This window comes from Triticum urartu, chromosome 2A (genome assembly GCF_056163025.1).
Source record: "Triticum urartu cultivar PI428250 chromosome 2A, HENAU_Tu73, whole genome shotgun sequence".
Lineage (NCBI taxonomy): Eukaryota > Viridiplantae > Streptophyta > Magnoliopsida > Poales > Poaceae > Triticum > Triticum urartu.
The window spans coordinates 221,711,985-221,733,397 of record NC_141874.1 but is presented as its reverse complement, the minus strand read 5'-3'; the positions used below and the strand labels follow the sequence as shown (position 1 = coordinate 221,733,397).

Genomic DNA, 21,413 nt, shown 5'->3' with positions numbered 1-21,413 from the left:
TGTGATACGTGAGTTATGTTGATGAGTAATTATGCTTTAGTAAGAATACTGGTGTTAAGGTTTGTGATTCCCTATGCAATCATGAAAGTCAATAATTATGCAACGAAATTATATCCTACTTGTGGTGCATTATTCGGTAACTATGCTTAATGCTCGCTTTTGAGATTATCCGTTTCTTGGCTGGTCGCTTCTCAATCTTTTGCTAGCCTTCATTTTGCACTAAGTATGATCTCTACTTGTGCATCCAAAAACTTTTAACCCACTTTTGCCACATGAGTCCGCTATATCTACATATATGCGGTATTCTTTTGCCGTTCTAAGAAAATTTGTATGTGCCATCTCTAATTTTCAAAATAAACTTCTCTTTTGTGTGTTCGTTTCGCTCGCGGAGTGGTGAGGGGTGGCCAATATTTTCCATGCTAGATGGGTTATTCTCAAGATGAGTGTTTATTCACTTGTCATTGCACGAGAGTAAGGCAAACGTATTAGGGATGCCCAGTCCCGAAATGAAAAATGAATTTACTTTATGTTGTCAAATAATAAATTCCTCGAGAAGTGTTGGTATGGAGGGCAACCATGGATACGACTAGCCATGGAAATGAAAGTATGGTTGAAAAGGGAATAAACTTTATTTTCTATTTGGGAACCACCTCTGATATATCTAGCATGGAAAGTGTTGGGAACTCTTAGTCGTTTTCATTGGTGGGAAGGATACACCTCCCAAAATGTTTTTACCTCTAAGTTTTTCGCTTTGAGCTCTGGCACCTCTACAAATCCCTACTTCCCTCTGCGAAGGGCCACTTGTGCGCGTCGGTCCTAAACAAACGGTTTTAACCCCTTTCCGCGACGGCATATGGAACCGTCTCCAAGTGAGTGCGGGCGATAGGGGGGTCCTTCCCACACGACCCAGAAACCGTCAGGGATAGGGATCCTTGATGCATACCGTTGTCCCTATATAACCGTTTCTGATATCTCGAATATCCCAAATGCTTCATCCTTGCTACTCGTTTGTGCTCGCATTGCCATCACAGTCAGAGTTTTGTGTTTCTGCCTAAACCTAGACAGATTCTAGGCACGGGAGCTTTCCAGGAAGATTCCAGGCACGGGAGATTCACGATGTCTGGCACATCACAAACAGTTCATGATTATAAACCATGTACGATAGGTAGACAATCACACACATTTAGTTTTCCCACACCGTATGTGATAGTGTTTGACATCACACACGCTTTGCGAACGGCAACTGTGTGCATGCTTGCACACGTTTCCTCTCTGTGAACCATCTCAAATTATGGTGTATATAGGAAACGTTTGTGTTTTACCAACTATGTGTGCCATAATGACCTGCACAACGTAATTTCGCCCTAATTTAATTGCTGCTATTTAAAATTGTACCTAATTTAAACTTGAAAGTAGGTTATAGCTTTGTTCATATCCATCAGGTTCACAAAACGAATGCATTATTCGATTCATAGGTACATATGTTTAAGAATTACAGAAGCACCAAATAAAGAATGATGTACCAGGGTTCTATACTTGTACTCTTACAGATGGTAAAGAAAGAGGTGACAGACATTCCAGTTGCTGAACAAGGTGAAGCGGAATGGCCCTATTGTGCTCTCCTGGATGCAGAAGGCATGCAGGACTCTAGTCCAACCCCTTGTGATGGCCGGCCGCCAATCATATAGTTTGAGAGGTAATATTGAGTAAACTGCTTCAGGATCCACTGCAAAACAAAAAAAGAATAGGATATTTTCATCTAACACAACTCATTACGGGCGGTAAAAAGAAGGCTACAGGGTTCTTACTTACCATCCTGCAGTTCACTGTTGTCTTGCATAAAGTGTAAACAAATAGTTCGATTGACATATTTTGACCCATTTTAGTAACAATCTTTATCAGTTTCCTCACTTGATGATGGTTCATGAATATCTCATTGCCCCATACGCAGAAAGGGTCAAAGTTTGGATCTTTGGCAATGATATATATACCTAAAAGCACCAAGTTAATATTAGAAGCTAAACAACAATTGAAAAATGATGTACTACAACACTCCATCCATCCCATTATATAAGATTTTATTACATGTATATCTAGACATCATCAGTACATTAAGGTAACACTCTTCCTTGTTGCTATGTAGCCTGGGATTGCATATTTAGTCATTCAGTACAATGCATGTTGCTAAACAAAAATTGAAAACGAAAAGGCATGTTAACTTCAATATCATTAACAGCAACCAAATATCATAATTCATAGTGGTATTGTTGAAACTTTTATTCATGAAATTGAACTGCACAGCAAATAGTTGCACATATAGAGCATCACACCGTGAAGAACTGAAATAAACAAGTCATAAGGACATCTCTAGGCGATCCTTAAAAAGTTAAAGGACTAAAACCCTTAGTGGATATATATATACTCCAGCAATTTTTGGCCTTTTCTAGTCGATCCCCTAAACTTAAGGTTGTAAAATTCAATTTGATCAAGTTCAAAGCAGGTTCAACCGAAAGTATCATGCATTCAAACATAAACATACATAGTTTTGCATAGTCGAACATAAAACATAACTTTAAACTAAGCTAAACTACTTTCGGTCGAAGTAGAGGTCGAGCCAATCCTTCCTTGTCATGTACAGTGTGCCGCGAGCCGGGTCCAGGCCAGTACCGTCGTCGGGGTCATTGGGGAAGGCACTCTTCCACTCGTCGACATCGATCTCCTCGTCCTCGGGGCCCACCTCAACGCCCTCCGCGCCGCCGCCTTAGACCTCATCATCAGAGGAGAGAGCAATAACCTCGCCGCCCTCTGCATCGCCGTCCTTGCTGCCTTTGATCTCGTCATCGGAGGAGAGCGTGATAACCTAGCCGCCCTCCGCGCCGGCAAAGATCACCTGCTCCGCCTCCACGAGCTCCGGGTGCTGCCGGCGGAGCTCTTGCATGTAGGCCTCGTTGGCGGCCTCGGCCTCGAGACGCTCCCATGCCTCACGGTCCTCCCGCACCATAGCCGAGCTCACCACCCCTCGCTCCGATGGAACGAGGTGGACCGGACGTGTGCCAAAGGGGAAACCGAGCCTAGCCACCGCGCCATGGTAGCGGACCTGCCAGCGGTCGTACTCCATGGCCGCGAGCTCGGCCGTGTGGAAGCTACCGAGACACTTGTGGGTGTGGGTCTCTCGAAATGTAATCTCGGTGACCCACATCCCCCACCATCGCTGCCGGACCCCGAGGTAGGACTTCGTCTGCTACCGGGTCCGGGGGAGGACAGAGAAGTCCTTGACCCGGCGTAGGGGCACGGCGGCGGGCGAATCGGGGGACCGGTGACGGTGGATCGGGCCCGCGGAGTACCACGGGAACACCTCGGCGGCCACCTCGCCGGCGTCAGGTGAAAAGGCCGCAATAAACCTCTTTTTGGCCATTGGCTACTTGAGCTCCCCGGCACACAGGCAGAGGTTGCGGATGGAGGCGCCAAAGATGGCGGCGACTGATGTCTACCACACAACCTTCTTCTTGTAGACGTTGTTGGGCCTCCAAGTGCAGAGGTTTGTAGGACAGTAGCAAATTTCCCTCAAGTGGATGACCTAAGGTTTATCAATCCGTGGGTGGCGTAGGATGAAGATGGTTGAGGGAGTCCTGGACTAAGGGGTCTTCGGGCGTCCGGCCTATTATCCATGGGCCGGACTGATGGGCTGTGAAGACATGAAGGCCGAAGATTATACCTGAGTCCGGATTGGACTCTCCTTGGCATGGAAGGCAAGCTTGGCGACCGACTATGAAGATTCCTTCTTATGTAACCGACTCTATGTAAACCCTAGATCCCCCGTGTCTATATAAACCGGAGGGATAGTCCGAAAAGGACACATTCATTACCATAGTCATATAGGCTAGGCTTTTAGGGTTTAGCCATCACGATCTCGTGGTAGATCAACTCTTGTAACACCCATATTCATCAATATCAATCAAGCAGGATGTAGGGTATTACCTCCATAGAGAGGGCCCGAACCTGGGTAAATATTGTGTCCCATGTCTCCTGTTACCATCGATCCTAGACGCACAGTTCGGGACCCCCTACCCGAGATCCGCCGGTTTTGACACCGGCATTGGTGCTTTCATTGAGAGTTCCACTGTGCCGTCCGCGAAAGGTTCGATGGCTCCTTCAATCGTCTACAGCAACGTTGTCCAGGGAGAAACCTTCCTCCCCGGACAGATTTTTGTGTTCGGCGGCTTCGTACTACGGGCCAACTCGCTTGGCCATCTGGAGCAGATCGATAGCTACGCCCCTGGCCACTGAGTCAGTTTTGGAAGCCTGAACTATATTGCGGATATCCGTGGAGACTTGATCTTCAATGGATTTGAGACCGCAGCGATTGCTTCCCCTCGGTCCGATAAACATGACCTAAATCTGTCATCGGATCACATCCAGCGGATGGTCCCTGCTGCTGCAATGGCCTTGTAACCGAAGCAAATCGTACCATCCGAAGCCACAGAGTCCCCAGCGTTGGAGCCGCACACAGACTCGTCACCCCGCGATATCTATGTCAATGGAACTCCGGACTTGTTTCCAGCTATGAGTTCCAAATCGGGTACGCCTGTAGACACCGAGCTGGATCGGTTATCTATTTTTGAATTTAGCTCCGCAGACATCTTCTAGTATTCACCCTTGGGTGATGTACTAAACTCTTTAAAGAACCTGTCCTTAGAGAAGGACTCATAGCCGAACTATGTTCGGCTCGAGCCATAGGCTGATGATGGGAAATTTTGTTTCCCACCCGCCACCCACTTCATAGCCACTATCGATGATTTAACCGACGTGCTCGATTACAGCTCCGAAGACATCAACGGTATGGATGACGATGTCGACTAGGAGCAAGGCCAAAACCCTCCATTTACTGGACGTTGGACGGCCACCTCTTCCTACAATCTGTACATGGTCGACACACATAAAAAAGCTAGCGACAATGACAAAGGAGATCCAGTTGCGAATAAACCTCCTGAGACACAGTCCAAGCGCCGGCGCCCTAAACGCCGCTCTAAGCCTCGTCACTCAAACGATGGGAATACTGGCACCAGAGAGAATAGCACTCCAGGCGACGCCAAAAATAACGAAGACCCTGTTGGGGCTGCATCCGAATAGGAGGAACAAGACAACGGGCAAGATAACCCTGATAATCAGACCATGCCCAATGACCCAGACGATGACAGTTATCGTCCAGTCTCCGAGGATGATGAGAGCCTCGGTAATGAGGACTTCATCATACCTGAGGCACCCCTCGAGCAGGAGCACTTCAAGCGTCAGCTAATAGCCACCGCAAGAAGCCTGAAGAAGAAGAAGCAGCAGCTTCAGGCCGATCAAGACCTGCTCATCGACAGGTGGATTGATGTCCTGGCAGCCGAAGAATACGGCCTCACGCGCCCAGCCAAGAGTTACCCAAAGCGTAGACTACTACCTCAGTTTGATGAGGAGGCACTAAATCCCATACCTCCCTCACGCAATGTGGACCGACCACCACGCGGTCGAGATAGTGCGGCGAACCGACCACCCCGCGGTCGGGATAAAGCGGCAACTCAGGCTGAATAACAACCCACCCCACCACCTTGCAAAAACAAGGACAGAACAGCTCGGGACCTTACATACGACCTTCGGCAGGAGCTGGACAGCAGAGCAGAACACACCAGATCAATCTACGGATCGCGAGGACACTTCCCAACTCAGGATGATGGCTACCTATTCGGGCGTGACAAACCTAGTCACACGTAGGCCAATAGCCGCAGACGCACTCCATCGGAGGTGCGCTATGATGCGGCTCGATATAAAGGCGCCGCACACCCTCTCTGCTTCACAGACGAGGTGCTGCATCACGAATTCCTCGAGGGATTCAAGCCCGTCAATATTGAATCATACAACGGAACAAATGACCCCACACTATGGATTGAGGACTTTATTCTCCACATCCACATGGCCAGGGGAGACGACCTCCACGCCATCAAATACCTCCCACTAAAACTCAAACGGCCAGCTAGACACTGGCTGAATAGTCGGCCCGAGAATTCCATCAGCAGCTGGGAGGATCTGGAAGAAGCCTTTCTTGACAACTTCCAAGGTACATATGTCCGGCCACCCGGTGCCGATGATTTAAGCCACATAGTTCAACAACCTGGAGAATCAGCCAGAAAATTCTGGACTAGGTTCCTAACCAAAAAGAACCAGATCGTTGACTATCCGGATGCTGAAGCCCTAGCGGCGTTCAAACACAGCATCCGTGACGAACGGCTAGCACGCCACCTCGGCCAAGAGAAACCAAAGTCCATGGAAGTCCTTACGGCACTCATGACCTGCTTTTGCGCGGGAGAGGACAGCTGGCTGGCTCGTAGCAAAAACACAGCCAGTGAGACAGGCCCCTCCGAGGCCAAGAACAGCTCCGAAGAGATCCGGCACAACAGACACAAATGCCGAAGCAATGGCGACAACACTGATGACACCATAGTTCACGCCGGATTCAACGGCTCCAAATCTGGCCAGTGAAAGAAGCCCTATAAAAGGAATGGCGGAGGACCATCCAGCTTGGACCGCATACTCGATCGTCCTTGCAAAATACATGGCACCCCAGACAAACCGGCCAACCATACTACTAGGGATTGTCGGGTCCTTAAGCAAGCCAGCAAGGTAAATAGCGGAAACAAGAAAGGGGAATCGCAGAGCGAGGACGAAGACGAGGAACCTCGGCAGCCGAACAACGGCGGCAGAAGAAATTCCCTCCTCAAGTCAAAACGGTGAACATGATATACGCTACACACATCCCCAAAAGGGAGCACAAGTGCGCACTTTGGGACGTGTACGCGGTAGAGCTAGTCGCCCCAAAATTCAACCCATGGTGGTCATTCCCGATCACCTTCGATCATAGTGATCATCCAACTAGTATCCGTCATGGTGGTTCGGCCGATTTGTTACTGGACCCAATCATCGACGGATTTCACATGACAGGAGTCCTAATGGACGGTGGTAGCAGCCTCAACCTGCTCTATCAGGATACAGTACACAAAATGGGCATTAATCCCTCATGAATCAAGCCCATGATAACTACCTTTAAAGGAGTTATACCAGGCGTGGAAGCCTGCTGTGTGGGCTCGATCACGCTGGAGGTGGTCTTCGGTTCCCCAGATAACTTCCGAAGCGAAGAGCTAATCTTCGATATCGTCCCCTTCCGCAGCGGCTACCACTTACTGCTCGGACGAACCGCGTTCTCCAAATTCAACACGGTGCCACATTATGCTTATCTCAAGCTCAAGATGCCCGGTCTATGTGGTGTCATTACGGTAAATGGAAACACGGAATGTTCCCTCCGTACAGAGGAACATACTGCAGTAGAAGTACAGAGCGGCCTTCTAAAGCGGCACCATAATCCAGCCGCCGAACCCGTGGACATCGTCAAGAAGGTCCGGACTACACTACAAAAGGGCAGTTCGGTTCATCAAGAGCTGAATTAGTAAATTCGGCCTCCGTCCCAGCCCTGATGAGGAAGGAGGCACCCGTGCTGCGCGTACATAATTACGCACTCAAACCTCATGGGTACTGATGGAGGCATAACTCGCTCGCGATCCATAGTGCGGCTTGACTGACCCTGGGATTTGCACGCCTTTATTTTTTCTTTCTATTATCACGGGTCTTTTCTCTTTTCTAGGTCTATATGGTTGACCCGCTTACAGAACACACCAAGGAGGCAAGAAGCTCTGGCATACAAGGGAATCCCTAGGTGGTCTCTATTAAACGATTGCCAAACTTGTTTTACATACCCGCACGTAGCTCGGCCTTGGTTACGACATGTCGAATAGCTTTACTTGCTTATCACATTACTCGCACAAAGTACGCCTCGACGTACTAATTACATCACAATGATTGATAAATGGTGGCGTCAGCTTATTACTTAATTTTTCCTGTTTCCTCAACTTTGTGTATATTATATATTACACGCGTACACTATGGTACGTATTACTGCACCAGGGGCTTCATTACACCCCGTTCTATGGCAACAAAAGTCCGAACACTTTTTCTAATATAGTTCGGCACCCCGAACTTATAGCACTATATGCATCGGCCCCGAATCATGTCTTTGGTCAATAGTTGGGTTGCCTGGCTCCTGTGCTTACTACCCTACGCTTCGCTATATCATCTAGGGTAGTAAAGGGATAACTACTACGATTGTGTCCCGGATCTTCCATACGAGCACCTCAATAGAGAAAGCCGAAAACTGACTGTCATGATGCGGCGATAGCCGGTCAACTGTTCGAGAGGTTCCAAATCGTTAGAGATTTTTACCGCTTCATGCGAAGAGTCGGTCCCTCTGATTAGGCGTGTATAACGCCCCTCGTTCGGCCTTCCGAATACTAGGGGCTTCGCCAAGCTTTTTCAAATTGTCAAACTCCTATGGCTAAGTGAGGGCGGTAAAGGCCGCATAGTCTAATTGCCTTGTTCGTTGCACTAAACACCTCCTTTAAGGACCAGAATGTGGAGTAAAGAGTGTTTAGATTTATCCTGAACAACCCCGTACTATCTACGTGGGGGCAGAAGCCGATGACTAGTCAACTCTCAGATTTCATAAACGACCGCACAGGAGGTAAAATGTAAATCATAAGCATTATAATACATAACATCACTACTCCAAATTACAGGACAAGATAATACAAATGTTCTCATGGTAAAATGACATCCTTCGAACATTGTTCCGCCACAAGGCGGGACCCCTCCAGGACGCCATCAAAATAGAGCTTGGGTCGACGATGCTTTTCGCCCTCCCGCGGCCCCTCGGTCATCAGCTTCTTGGCATCCAGCTTTGCCCAATGCGTCTTGATGCGGGCAATGGCCATATGCGCACCTTCAATGCAGACCGACCGCTTCACGGTTTCGAGTCGCGGACAGGCATTTACAAGCCACTTAACAAGTCCGAAATAGCTGGTAGGTACAGGCTCGACAGGCCACAGCCGGACTATCAGGTCCTTCATGGCTAGCTCTGCCGACTTGTGCACCTCGACCAACTGCTTCAGCTGGTCGATGAATGGCAACGGATGTTCGGGTCCAAGATACTAAGACCAGAACAACTTCTCCGTAGAAATACCTTATTTTCCTCTGTAATACTCGGCAGCATCCGATATACTACGCGACAGATCCGCAAACGCCCCTGGAAAACCCAAATTCAGATAAGTACATGGAATGTTTCTTTTACATACTTGATTTGCATGGTGAAAGAATTACCCGTCGTAATCTCCTTGGCCGCCTGAATTTCCTGGAGGGTGTTCTGGGCTTTGGCTCGTGCATCCAGTGCGCTCCGGCGGGCCGTCACCAGCTCGGACTTGCGCCTTACAATCACGCTCCAAGGACTCAAATCTCTTGGTCGTTTCCTGGAGCTGTTGCTTGGCCTCGCCGACCTGGGCCTTGTGCTTCTCATTCACGGCATGCTCCTTGGCCGCCTCGGCCAGCGCCTTCTTGAGGGTTGCCACCTCGGTCGTGGCCCCAAATAAAGTTCACGGCAACTCAGTCTGGATGGACTTTTCATTTTTTTCTTAAAAGGTACCAGCAGATCAGCACATACCTTGGGTATCCTCTAGCTGCTTCTTTACGAGGACGAGCTCTTCCTCGGCCCGCTCCAGTTTCCGCTTCAGTCTGGAGACCTCTACAGCTTGAGCGGTGGCAGCCTGTAGCGACACCTGCTTATTCACAAAGACAACTTATGTTAGACTCCTGCGATTTTTTTCTCTTCGATCCTCTGTTCGACTTCTTCTTTCCGAACACCAAACAAAGCATCAGGGGCTACTGTCTATACTGTGATATTCTTCTTACAAATGCATTACTTAGCTCAAAGCATGATAGAAGGCTAGTGCAAGCTTCGGTCAGTCCGCTTTTCATGAACTGGACCTTCTCTATTACCGTGCCCATAAGGGCGCGGTGTGCATCCATAATAGAGGCACCTCGTAGCGCCTCCAGCAGGTTATCCGGTGCCTCTAGTTGGATAGAGGTCACTGGCGGAATAGGCACACTCCCTCCTCTCGGAGCATGCCGTTCGTTGGACTCTGGAGCCACATAGGTCTCCGGAATGGCACCCGGCTCAGGTCCGAAGGGAACCCGGCCCCCGTCGCCGGTCCTCACAGGGGCTTTCCCCCCATGCGTCCGACAATTGAGGAATCATCCTGGGGCATCGCCCCGATGATCTCCGGAAGCCCCCCCGGTCGGGGATGATCTTTTGCGACACCACCTCGTCATCCTTGGGAGAGACAGAATGAGCATGTGGCGGAGACATGCTAGCCATCTCCTTGGAGTCTAGCGATCCCTCGGACGAGGATCGAGGGGAGCCATCGCGCGCTGGACTACAATAACAAGGTTTATCAATATTCCAAACCGGGAAAGCTAGATGTTTTCGGATCCTGGTACTTACGAGGCGGCCTGAGGCTTGGTCCAACGAGGTCTCTCCGGACTGCTGTCCACATCCCACACGGAGTTATCCGCGTGGGAACCTCTAACCCTTTTAGGCGCTCCTGCCTCTGGATTTGTGGAGGCCGCTCTCTTCTTCCTCCCCACTTCAGGTGGGGAGTCTCTTTCTTCTTCCTCCTCGTCATCGTCGGCGGCGGACGAAGAGGAAGTCTCGTCTTTGGGCATCATGTCCGGAGCGCCTTTTCGGTGAAGGCCCTTCTTGGCCCCTTTGGCCGTCTTCTCCGGCACCTCATAAGGTGCTGGAAAAAGCATTTTCGTCAACAATGGGAATTCTTGGTCTTCGGGTAGCGGAGCCGGACTGTTAATCTCCTCTGCTATCTTGATCCAGGCCTGAAAACACGGGTAGGAAGGCTTAGGCCTTTTCTCAAAATATGCTAGTAAAGGGTATGCCTTGAAAACATTAGAAGAGCTTACCGGGTTAGCCTGGTGTTTTAAGCTAAGCCCGCGATCTTCGGTCATGGGCGGTGGCGTCTCGCTGGCCTTGAAGAGCACTTTCCAGATTTCTTTGTGCGTTGTGCCAAAGAGCTCTTGTAGCGTCTGGTGCTTTGCCAGATCATACTCCCAAAGATAGCGAGTCTGGCGTTGGCACGGAAGAACCCGACGAATGAGCATGACCTGGACCACATTGACGAGCTTGATCTTCCTACCCATCATATTCTGGACACACGTCTGGAGCCCAGTCAGTTCGTTCGAGGCACCCTAGGTTAGGCCCCTCTCTTGCCAGGAGGTGAGCCACATCGGGAATCCAGATCTAAATTCGGGGGCCGCCACCCAGTTGGCGTCGTGCGGCTCGGTGATATAGAACCACCCCGATTGCCACCCTTTCACCGTCTCCGCGAACGAGCCTTCGGGCCAGGTAACGTTGGGCATCTTGCCCACCATGGCGCCTACGCATTCTGCTTGTTGGCCACTCACCACCTTCGGCTTCACATTGAAGGTCTTCAAGCATAGGCTGAAATGAGGCGGGATGCGGAGGAAGGCCTCACACACGACAATGAATGTCGTGATGTTGAGGATGAAGTTGGGGGCTAGGTCATGGAAGTCTAGCCCGTAGTAAAACATCAGTCCATGAACGAAGGGGTGGAGAGGGAAACCCAGCCCGCGGATGAAATGTGTGAGGAAAACAATCCACTCATGGGGCTCTGGAGTAGGGACGATCTGTCCCTTATCCGGGAGTCGGTGAGCGATCTCCTTGGCTAGATATCCGGCCTGCCGGAGCGCCTTGATATCCTTCTTCTTGACGGAGGAGGCCATCCACTTACTCCCAGCTCCAGATCCGGACATTTTTGGAGTGTTTTCTCGGTTGAGGGAAAAGCTAGAAGCTTGGGCGCTGGAGCTCAGGGGCGGAAAGGCTGAGGAGGGGCTGAGGTGTGGTGAAGGTAGGGAATCCTTATCCCCTTATAAAGGCCGCGAATGTCAAGCGTCTCCCCACTCGCCTTGAACTTGCCTATTCCCAAGGGCCGTGCAAAACGGCACGGTTGGGTCATCCACACCCGTATTGATGAGAATCCCGTAATAAGAGGGCACGATCTCTGCTTTGACAAGACGTGCCAATGGCAACCGCGTCTCGAAACATGGAGCGGCAGACGAAAAATGGTCCAAAATTATGACCGGACAGGCGTGATGTCATATTATAAAAGTTGTCGGGCCTACAAAAGAGCTTGATGTCTACTACACAACCTTCTTCTTGTAGGCGTTGTTGGGCCTCCAAGTGCAGAGGTTTGTAGGACAGTAGGAAATTTCCCTCAAGTGGATGACTAAGGTTTATCAATACGTGGGAGGCGTAGGATGAAGATGGTCTCTCTCAAGCAACCCTGCAACCAAATAACAAAGAGTCTCTTGTGTCCCCAACACACCCAATACAATGGTAAATTGTATAGGTGCACTAGTTCGGCGAAGAGATGGTGATACAAGTGCAATATGGATGATAGATAAAGGTTTTTGTAATCTGAAAATATAAAAACAGCAAGGTAATTAATGATAAAAGTGAGCGTAAACGGTATTGCAATGCTAGGAAACAAGGCCTAGGGTTCATACTTTCACTAGTGCAAGTTCTCTCAACAATAATAACATAATTGGATCATATAACTATCCCTCAACATGCAAAAAAGAGTCACTCCAAAGTCACTAATAGCGGAGAACAAACGAAGAGATTATGGTAGGGTACGAAACCACCTCAAAGTTATCCTTTCTGATCGATCTATTCAAGAGTCCGTAGTAAAATAAGATGAAGCTATTCTTTCCGTTCAATCTATCATAGAGCTCATACTAGAATAACACCTTAAGACACAAATCAACCAAAACCCTAATGTCACCTAGATACTCCAATGTCACCTCAAGTATCCGTGGGTATGATTATACGATATGCATCACACAATCTCAGATTCATCTATTCAACCAACACAAAGAACTTCAAAGAGTGCCCCAAAGTTTCTACCGGAGAGTCAAGACGAAAATGTGTGCCAACCCCTATGCATAAGTTCACGAGGTCACGGAACTCGCAAGTTGATCACCAAAACATACATCAAGTGGATCACAAGATATCCCATTGTCACCACAGATAAGCACCTGCAATACATACATCAAGTGTTCTCAAATACTTAAAGACTCAATCCGATAAGATAACTTCAAAGGGAAAACTCAATCCATTACAAGAGAGTAGAGGGGGAGAAACATCATAAGTTCCAACTATAATAACAAAGCTCGTGATACATCAAGATCGTACCACCTCAAGAACACGAGAGAGAGAGATCAAACACATAGCTACTGGTACATACCCTCAGCCCCGAGGGAGAACTACTCCCTCCTTGTCATGGAGAGCACCGGGATGATGAAGATGGCCACCGGAGAAGGATTCCCCCTCCGGCAGGGTGCCGGAACGGGTCTAGATTGGTTTTCGGTGGCTACGGAGGCTTCTGGCGGCGGAACTCCCGATCTATTCTGCTTCCCGATGTTTCTTGGGTATATATATATATATAGAGGCGAAAAAAGTTGGTCAGGGGGGGCACGAGGCGGCCACGAGGCACGGGGCGCGCCCAGGGGGGTAGGGCGCGCCCCCACCCTCGTGGTGGCCTCGGGACTCTTCTGGCCCACCTCCGGTACTCCGTGGGCTTCTTTTGGTCCAAAAATGATCTCCGTGAAGTTTCAGGTCAATTGGACTCCATTTGATTTTCCTTTTCTGCTATACTGAAAAACAAGGAAAAAACAGAAACTGGCACTAGGCTCTAGGTTAATAGGTTAGTCCCAAAAATAGTATAGAAGTGTATAATAAAGCCCATAAACATCCAAAACAGATAATATAATAGCATGGAACAATAAAAAATTATAGATACGTTGGAGACGTATCAGCATCCCCAAGCTTAATTCCTGCTCGTTCTCGAGTAGGTAAATGATAAAAACAGAATTTTTGATGTGGAATGCTTCCTAACATATTTCTCAATGTAATTTTTCTTTATTGTGGCATGAATGTTCAGATCCGAAAGATTCAAGATAAAAGTTTATTGTTGACATAAAAATAGCAATACTTCCAGCATACTAACAAAGTAATCATGTCTTCTCAAAATAACATGGTCAAAGAAATTTATCCCTTCAAAATCATATAGTCTGGGTATGCTCTATCTTCACTACACAAAATATTTAAATCATGCACACCTCCGATGACAAGCCAAGCAATTGTTTCACACTTTTGATGTTCTCAAACTTTTTCAATCTTCACGCAATACATGAGCATGAGCCATGGACATAGCACTATAGGTGGAATGGAATGGTGGTTGTGGAGGAGACAAAAAGGAGAAGATAGTATCACATCAACTAGGCATATCAATGGGCTATGAAGATGCCCATAAATAGATATCAATGTGAGTGAGTAGGGATTGCCATGCAACGGATGCACTAGAGCTATAAGTATATGAAAGCTCAATAAAAGAAACTAAGTGGGTGTGCATCCAACTCGCTTGCTCATGAATACATAGGGCATTTTGAGGAAGCCCGTCATTGGAATATACAAGCCAAGTTTTATAATGAAAAATTCTCACTAGTATATGAATGTGACAACATAGGAGACTCTCTATCATGAAGATCATGGTGCTACTTTAAAGCACAAGTGTGGTAAAAGGATAGTAGCATTGTCCCTTCTCTCCTTTTCTCTCATTTTTTTTATTTTTTATTTTTTTTATTTGGGCCTTTTCTCTTTTTTATGGCCTCTTTTTTCTTTTTCTTTTTCTATTTTTCTTCCGAAGTCTCATCCCGACTTGTGGGGGAATCATGGTCTCCATCATCCTTACCTCACATGGGACAATGTTCTAATAATGATGACCTTCACACTTTTATTTACTTACAACTCAAGAATTACAACTCGATACTTAGAACAAAATATGACTCTACATGAATGCCTTCGGCGGTGTACCGGGATGTGCAATGAATCAAGAGTGACATGTATGAAAGAATTATGAAGGTGGCTTTGCCACAAATACGATGTCAACTACAGGATCATGCAAAGCAATATGACAATGATGGAGCGTGTCATAATAAATGGAACGGTGGAAAGTTGCATGGCAATATATCTCGGAATGGCTATGCAAATGCCATAATAGGTAGGTATGGTGGCTGTTTTGAGGAATGTATATAGTGGGTTTATGGTACCGGCAAAAGTTGCGCGGTACTAGAGAGGCTAGCAATGGTGGAAGGGTGAGAGTGCGTATAATCCATGGAATCAACATTAGTCATAAAGAACTCACATACTTATTGCAAAAATCTAGTAGTTATCGAAACAAAGTACTATGCGCATGCTCCTAGGGAGGTGGATTGGTAGGAAAAGACCATCGCTCGTCCCCGATCGCCACTCATAAGGAAGGCAATCAATAAATAAATCATGCTCCGACTTCATCACATAACGGTTCACCATACGTGCATGCTACGGGAATCACAAACTTCAACACAAGTATTTCTTAAATTCACAACTACTCAACTAGCAAGACTCTAATATCACCATCTCCATATCTCAAAACAATCATCAAGTATCAAAATTCTCTTAGTATTCAATGCACTTATATGAAAGTTTTTATAATGCCATGTTGTTCTAAAGGACTCTCAAAATAATAGAAGTGAAGCATGAGAGATCAATTATTTCTATAAAATAAAACCACTGCCGTGCTCTAAAAGATATAAGTTTGTTCGCACACGAACACGTCACCGTGTGCCTCCAACACCGAGGGTGATGCACCGCAGCTCACGTCGAAGGAGACCCGCCAGAAGCGCGGTACGCAAGACAATCCGGGGGGTGCTTTTGTAGACCCAAAACCTCACACGCCCGGTAGGGACCCCATCAGGGCACGAGGCGGCTATGGGCTGCCCTAGGTCAGCCTGACCGCCCCTAGGGCCTCGAGGTTCGTCGCCCTGCAATGAAGAAGAACGAACGAAGAACGAGAAAGAAAAAGAACAAGGGAGAGAGATAAAGGTAAAGGTAAAAGATGATAGATTGATTGTTCGATTGTGTGTTGTTCAATCAGCCGTCACCCCTTAGATATATAAGAGGCAGCTGGACTTCCCGTTCAAGGAAAAGGCTTGGATTCACGTCCAAAACCCTAGTCAATTGTGGATTGGTTTTATCCGAACTTTCCAAAACTGTTCAGTTTAAACTAGCTGCACCTCGCGGGCCTTTTTTGTGATGGTAAACCATCTCGGATGAAAACGAGCCCAAAAGAAATATTGACCGTTTCGACGAGACGAACAACTTTCATGCTGAAGGTTTTTCTATCAGAAGTCATCTTGAGGGTTAAATCGGTCGCGCAAAACAGGCTATTCCCTCGCGCTACCCATCAGACATGTGTCTGGTGGGGCGCGCCACATCTCGCCTCGTGACAAGGCTGCACTCCGATTGCTCTAACTTTTGCATACGAACTCGGACTTGAATAATTTTTATATCAAAATCGATCGTTTCGACGAGACGAAGACAACCCATGTAGATCATTTTTCCATTTGAGGTCGTCTTGGGGGCCTAATCGGCCAAACTGTACTCTGAATATAAGATCTTAGTATTTTGAGCATAGTTTCGGCCTTCGAGATGAAATCGAACGGTGATGACCCAAACTTCAATGATGTTCATATCAATAATACAGAACTCTTCCGCGTAGATCACTTCTCCATTTGAGGCCATCTTAAATAAGTTCTTGACCGTGCCAAAATCTGGTGTCAACACATGCCCCCCTGTTTTTCGGCAAAGCTTGTGTGCCGAAAAATAACTTGCACATAGCTTGCTCTAAGGACGATGTCAACACTACATCAGCCATTTTTCATATGCTTAGGATGATAATTTTATATTCTCAACTTCATTAATCCTACTATAAAGTTCCATAGGTATGCATGTCAAGAGCATCCATCAACCATATTGTCCACCCTTCTGCTAGGATCTTGCAGATAATCAACAATGAACTTTCTCGAATCCTTACTTTGTCTGCATAAAAGTTTCATTAGTGGCCGAGGTAGTGAGCTCCAATTCGCCCTTACCTATGTTGGCAAGAATAAGCATCGGCTATTGATAGATATGCAATACACCATGATGGACATGGTAGCCGGATGCTTGCTATGCCAACTCTCTTCAATTGACATGTCTAAATATATGAACAATTTTAACGCAACCCAAGGTAAATTTTGCATCTAGACATACCCCAAGATAAACTATAAGTGATTTGTCAAAAAATTGATTATCCTTGGATATTTGTTGTACTACTCATAACGAATCACCCAAAGCCTCAATATGTATAGCACCTATGGCAACCAAAAGCTCCAAACCGAATAAAAATTTATATTCAGCTTTGATTATTGTGAAAAAATATTTTCAGCGGCATGGTGCTTGTTTTGGTCTCCAATTGAACTAAGGACGGTGTTAGGATACTACACCGGCCATGCTTTGACATATTCCTAGGGCGATAGATAAATATCGGCCATTAACATGAGGTCCATGTAGAATTCACCCACCAAATTATGTATTGCCGAAATATACAAATAAAATAGGAATAAAATATTCCGGCCCCTTTGTATTAGCAACAATGTAACTAACCATACGTATAGTAATTTGGTAATACCCTCTCATCATATAGAAAATTATGTTGCATCCATGGATCAAAATAAATCCATGGAGGGTAATTGATCATACCTAGGGATGAATTTCATGACAAAGGCATCAACGGCATGGTTGAAGAAAATGGATGATGTGCTAACTGAAGATTTTGATGTTGTGATGCGCACCTTCGGCTTAATTGTTTGTTGCTTTCATTCTTTTCCTTCTTCACTTTTATTGTACTTGTTGCAATAGAAGCATGCACATCATTTTTGTCTTGATAGATCTTCTTGGGAACCCATGCCATGTTCTTCTTTCTTAGCTCTTGTGCACTAAGATTTTGGAATTTCTTCTTTTGCCAATATGATAAGCCAAGTGAGCATGTCGGCTGTGATTTTGTTTCAACCAATGGCAGCTCGTTTTGGGCCTTGTGCACCCTCAACCTCTTTTCTTCAGATTTGGCACTCTGATTTTTATCAATTGATTGCTTCACTTCTTTGCCTTTTGTAGCCAATGTCAACACTTTAATTGGCTCTTTGTTATTTGAGATCAAATCTGAAGTAGCACACTTACGACCATCTCTTTTCACGCGGTAAACTTGCTTTACCGCCTCTTTCTTCTTCCTTGAGCTCTGGACCGATTCGTTATGATTGAAACGGTCTTTAACATGTGATTGTTCAAATGTTGATCTTCTTGAAGCTGCATAATATTGGTGAGATGGTCTAAAATAAGATGGAGAATGTGCCCTTGTATCATACATGTCCCATGAGGAATATGGATCTATATGAGCATAGGGAGGCATCCATAAAATTGGCATTGGTGGCCCAAAACAAGGATATGAATATGTTGTATTAAAATTCTCACTTTGCCAATACCGATCCTCATATTTGCGCCTTGGGGATGATCTTGGTTTCTTTACATGATTTGGCCGATAAGCATTCTTCTCTTCAATCTTCTTTTGATATTTATCCAATAGTTCAGCGAAGGTGATTTTTGATCTCTTACACTTGCGCTTATTTCGGCCTTTGTTTTCTTTTGGTTTGCTTTCATCGATCATTGGATTTTCTTGCTGCCCCCCGGTCCTTGGCGTCCCCATTGTAGCTTCGATGGAAATCTCTCCCTTAAGATTATGTTCATTATGCTCTTCAACAACTTCTTTACTTGAAAGCTTGATCCCATCACCTGCAGTTTTTACCTTCTCTTTAAATGGATCGGCTTGAAGCAGCCAACGCAAAAACTTTTTGCCATCGGGACCAATCGGAATAGACTGGTCATCTCTTGGTATTTCAACAAACTTCAATCGTCCTTTTTCAATGGCCAATTTAACTATTTGACGAAACATGTTGCAATCCTCAAAATTATGCTTGGACGAATCATGCAACTTACAATACATTCGTCCTTGGATTGATGGCTTAACATGGTGATCAAGAATTGTAATGTAATTATTTTTCAGCAACAAATCAAATATTTGATCACACATGCTTGAATTGAAGGTATACTTCTTGTTTTCTAGCCGATCGTGTTGTGAGAACGGCTTTGGAGTTAAGCAAACGAATGGTTCAGATTTTGCATCACCCCATTCGGCTATGCATTGTGTTTTGCACTCTATCTCCGATGTCTTTGGATAAGAAACTATACTGGCATCAGTTTTCTCAGAAGATTTTAACCTTGGCTTTAAATTTCTGAAACGAAAATAGCTAGAACATACATGTCTCAATTGAGACCAAGTGTAAGCCAAGTAAGAAATAAGCAGAGCTACCCAATTAGATATGAGCTTTAGAGAAAGCAACGGGGAAAGCCTTGGCTGGAATAATTTTTTGCAATCGGTCTTTCTGAATGGTGCAATATGTTGACTTATATGCTTTGTGACAATCTGATTGCTAACAGATAAATTACCCTTCTTCATTGGTCTCTCAATATTTTTTATGAAGACTTTTCTAATATATGCATCAACAACTAAGTCATGACCAAATCTGAAAACAGGTAATTAATTGCTAGACATACCTCTTCAAATATGTTGGGAGAGCATGATGGTGGTGTGACTTGAAGAATATCTTGCTCCGCCTTCGGATAGCTCCCCAGCGCCTTATGATCATTTTTCTCTTAATTTCGTGCATCATTAGTTTGAAGAACTTCGTCCACCAAACTTTCTTCGGCCACTTGTTCTTGTTCTTGAAGCTCATCAATTTCTATGGCATGAAACTCATAGGGCAGGAATTAGGTTCCATTAACTTCAGAAAAATCAAGTATGGCTGTCTTGCTATACTTTCCATGCCCTTTCTCAACAATGTTTGCCTCTTTGGATTTGATGGATTCGGAATATATACAACTTGATTCGGCTTTTTCAACCAAAGAACTTTTAGTTTCCGAATCATCATTATTTTCACCGGTTATATCAATTGGCAAGGATTCTTTTCTTTGAGCTAATTGCCTATCAATTTTCTCTTGGCGAAGTACTTGCATCCTATCACGCAAAGCTTTAACTCCCCTCTCAATTTCAGTCTACTCTAGATTAGTTTGCCCCCCAATGCTTTTAGGATCTTTCGGCAATGAAGTGTTAGTGTTGCCGAAATTTTGCAATTGTGTAGGGGGTGTATAATATGCTGCGGTACTAGGTGGAGGTGTATGCACTGCTGTATAACCATATGCTCTCTCACCAATACTATCAATTGATGAAGTTTCATCTTCCTGCAAAACTCTAGCCTTTATTGCAGCATAATCAGGAAACAACCCCTTTTCATATTGTTCAAGGCAAAGAGCACTAATTCTCTTGTTTTGTGCCAAACTCTTTTTTAATGCAGCCACAACCGCTTCTGGAAGGGATTGCTCTGCAATACTTTCAGATTCTTGTGGCAATGATTTGTGAGTGTTGCCGAAATTCTTGAATTGCATAGAGTACGCATTATATGCTACAGTATTTGATGACCGCACATGTGTTCCTGTAAAAATTTCACTTATTCAGCTATGACCATGAAGATGCGGGGCCAAATTACGAACATCTACAGTTGCATACGGTGCTGAAAAATTACTAACATGAGGTATAGCATATGATGGTTGAGATTAAGTGGGCGAATAGCTAGTAGTAGCATGGCCAATTCTCCCATTCATCGGCAAGGTGGGATTCACATATTGCAAATTAGTTGCCGATGAATAAAAAGGTGAAACACTTTCTTGTATGCTATTGGAAATTTTAACATGAGGTGTTTCAAATTGATTAACCAAACCCATCATGTTGTTCGTCGGCATATGTATTTGTGGGGTTGCCGATGCATGAGAGTTTGGATACATATGTTGTACGTTGCTAAAATCATAAGAATTTGAAGTATGAAGATTGCTTTGCATCGGCCCTTGCGCATAATTAGATGCATGATTGATAAAACTAGGGCTAGCCGATACATTATGCTCATTAGGTGATCCAGCAACAACATATGGATTATTTGCATCTACAAAGGGGAATTGGGTATTCATATTACCTTTGTAGATTCCAGCAACTTGATGACGATCTCTTCGTAGCAATAATGGGCTGGAGACCGTTCAAAGCTTCTTCCCCAGCGGAGTCGCCAAAAAGTGTGTCCGCACATGAACATGTCACCGTGTACCTCCAACACCGAGGGTGATGCACCGCAGCTCGCACCGAAGGAGACCCGTCCGAAAGCACGGTACGCAATCAATTCGGCGGGCGCTTTTGCAAACCCGAAACCCCACACGCCTGGGAGAGACCCCGTCAGGGCACGCGGCGGCTATGGGCTGCCCTAGGTCGACTTGATCGCCCCTAGGGCCTCGAGGTTCGCCGCCCTGCTACAAGAAGAACAGACGAAGAACGAGGAAGAAGAAGAACTAGGGTAAAGGAGAAAAGATAAAAGATAAAAAGTGGTAGACC

General features: G+C 45.9%; 1 pseudogene; it reads left to right on the top strand.

Annotated features, from left to right (window-relative positions):
* Positions 1 to 5,172: 5,172 nt before the first annotated feature.
* Positions 5,173 to 21,413, top strand: part of LOC147984646 (uncharacterized) — a 62,241-nt pseudogene continuing 46,000 nt past the window's right edge.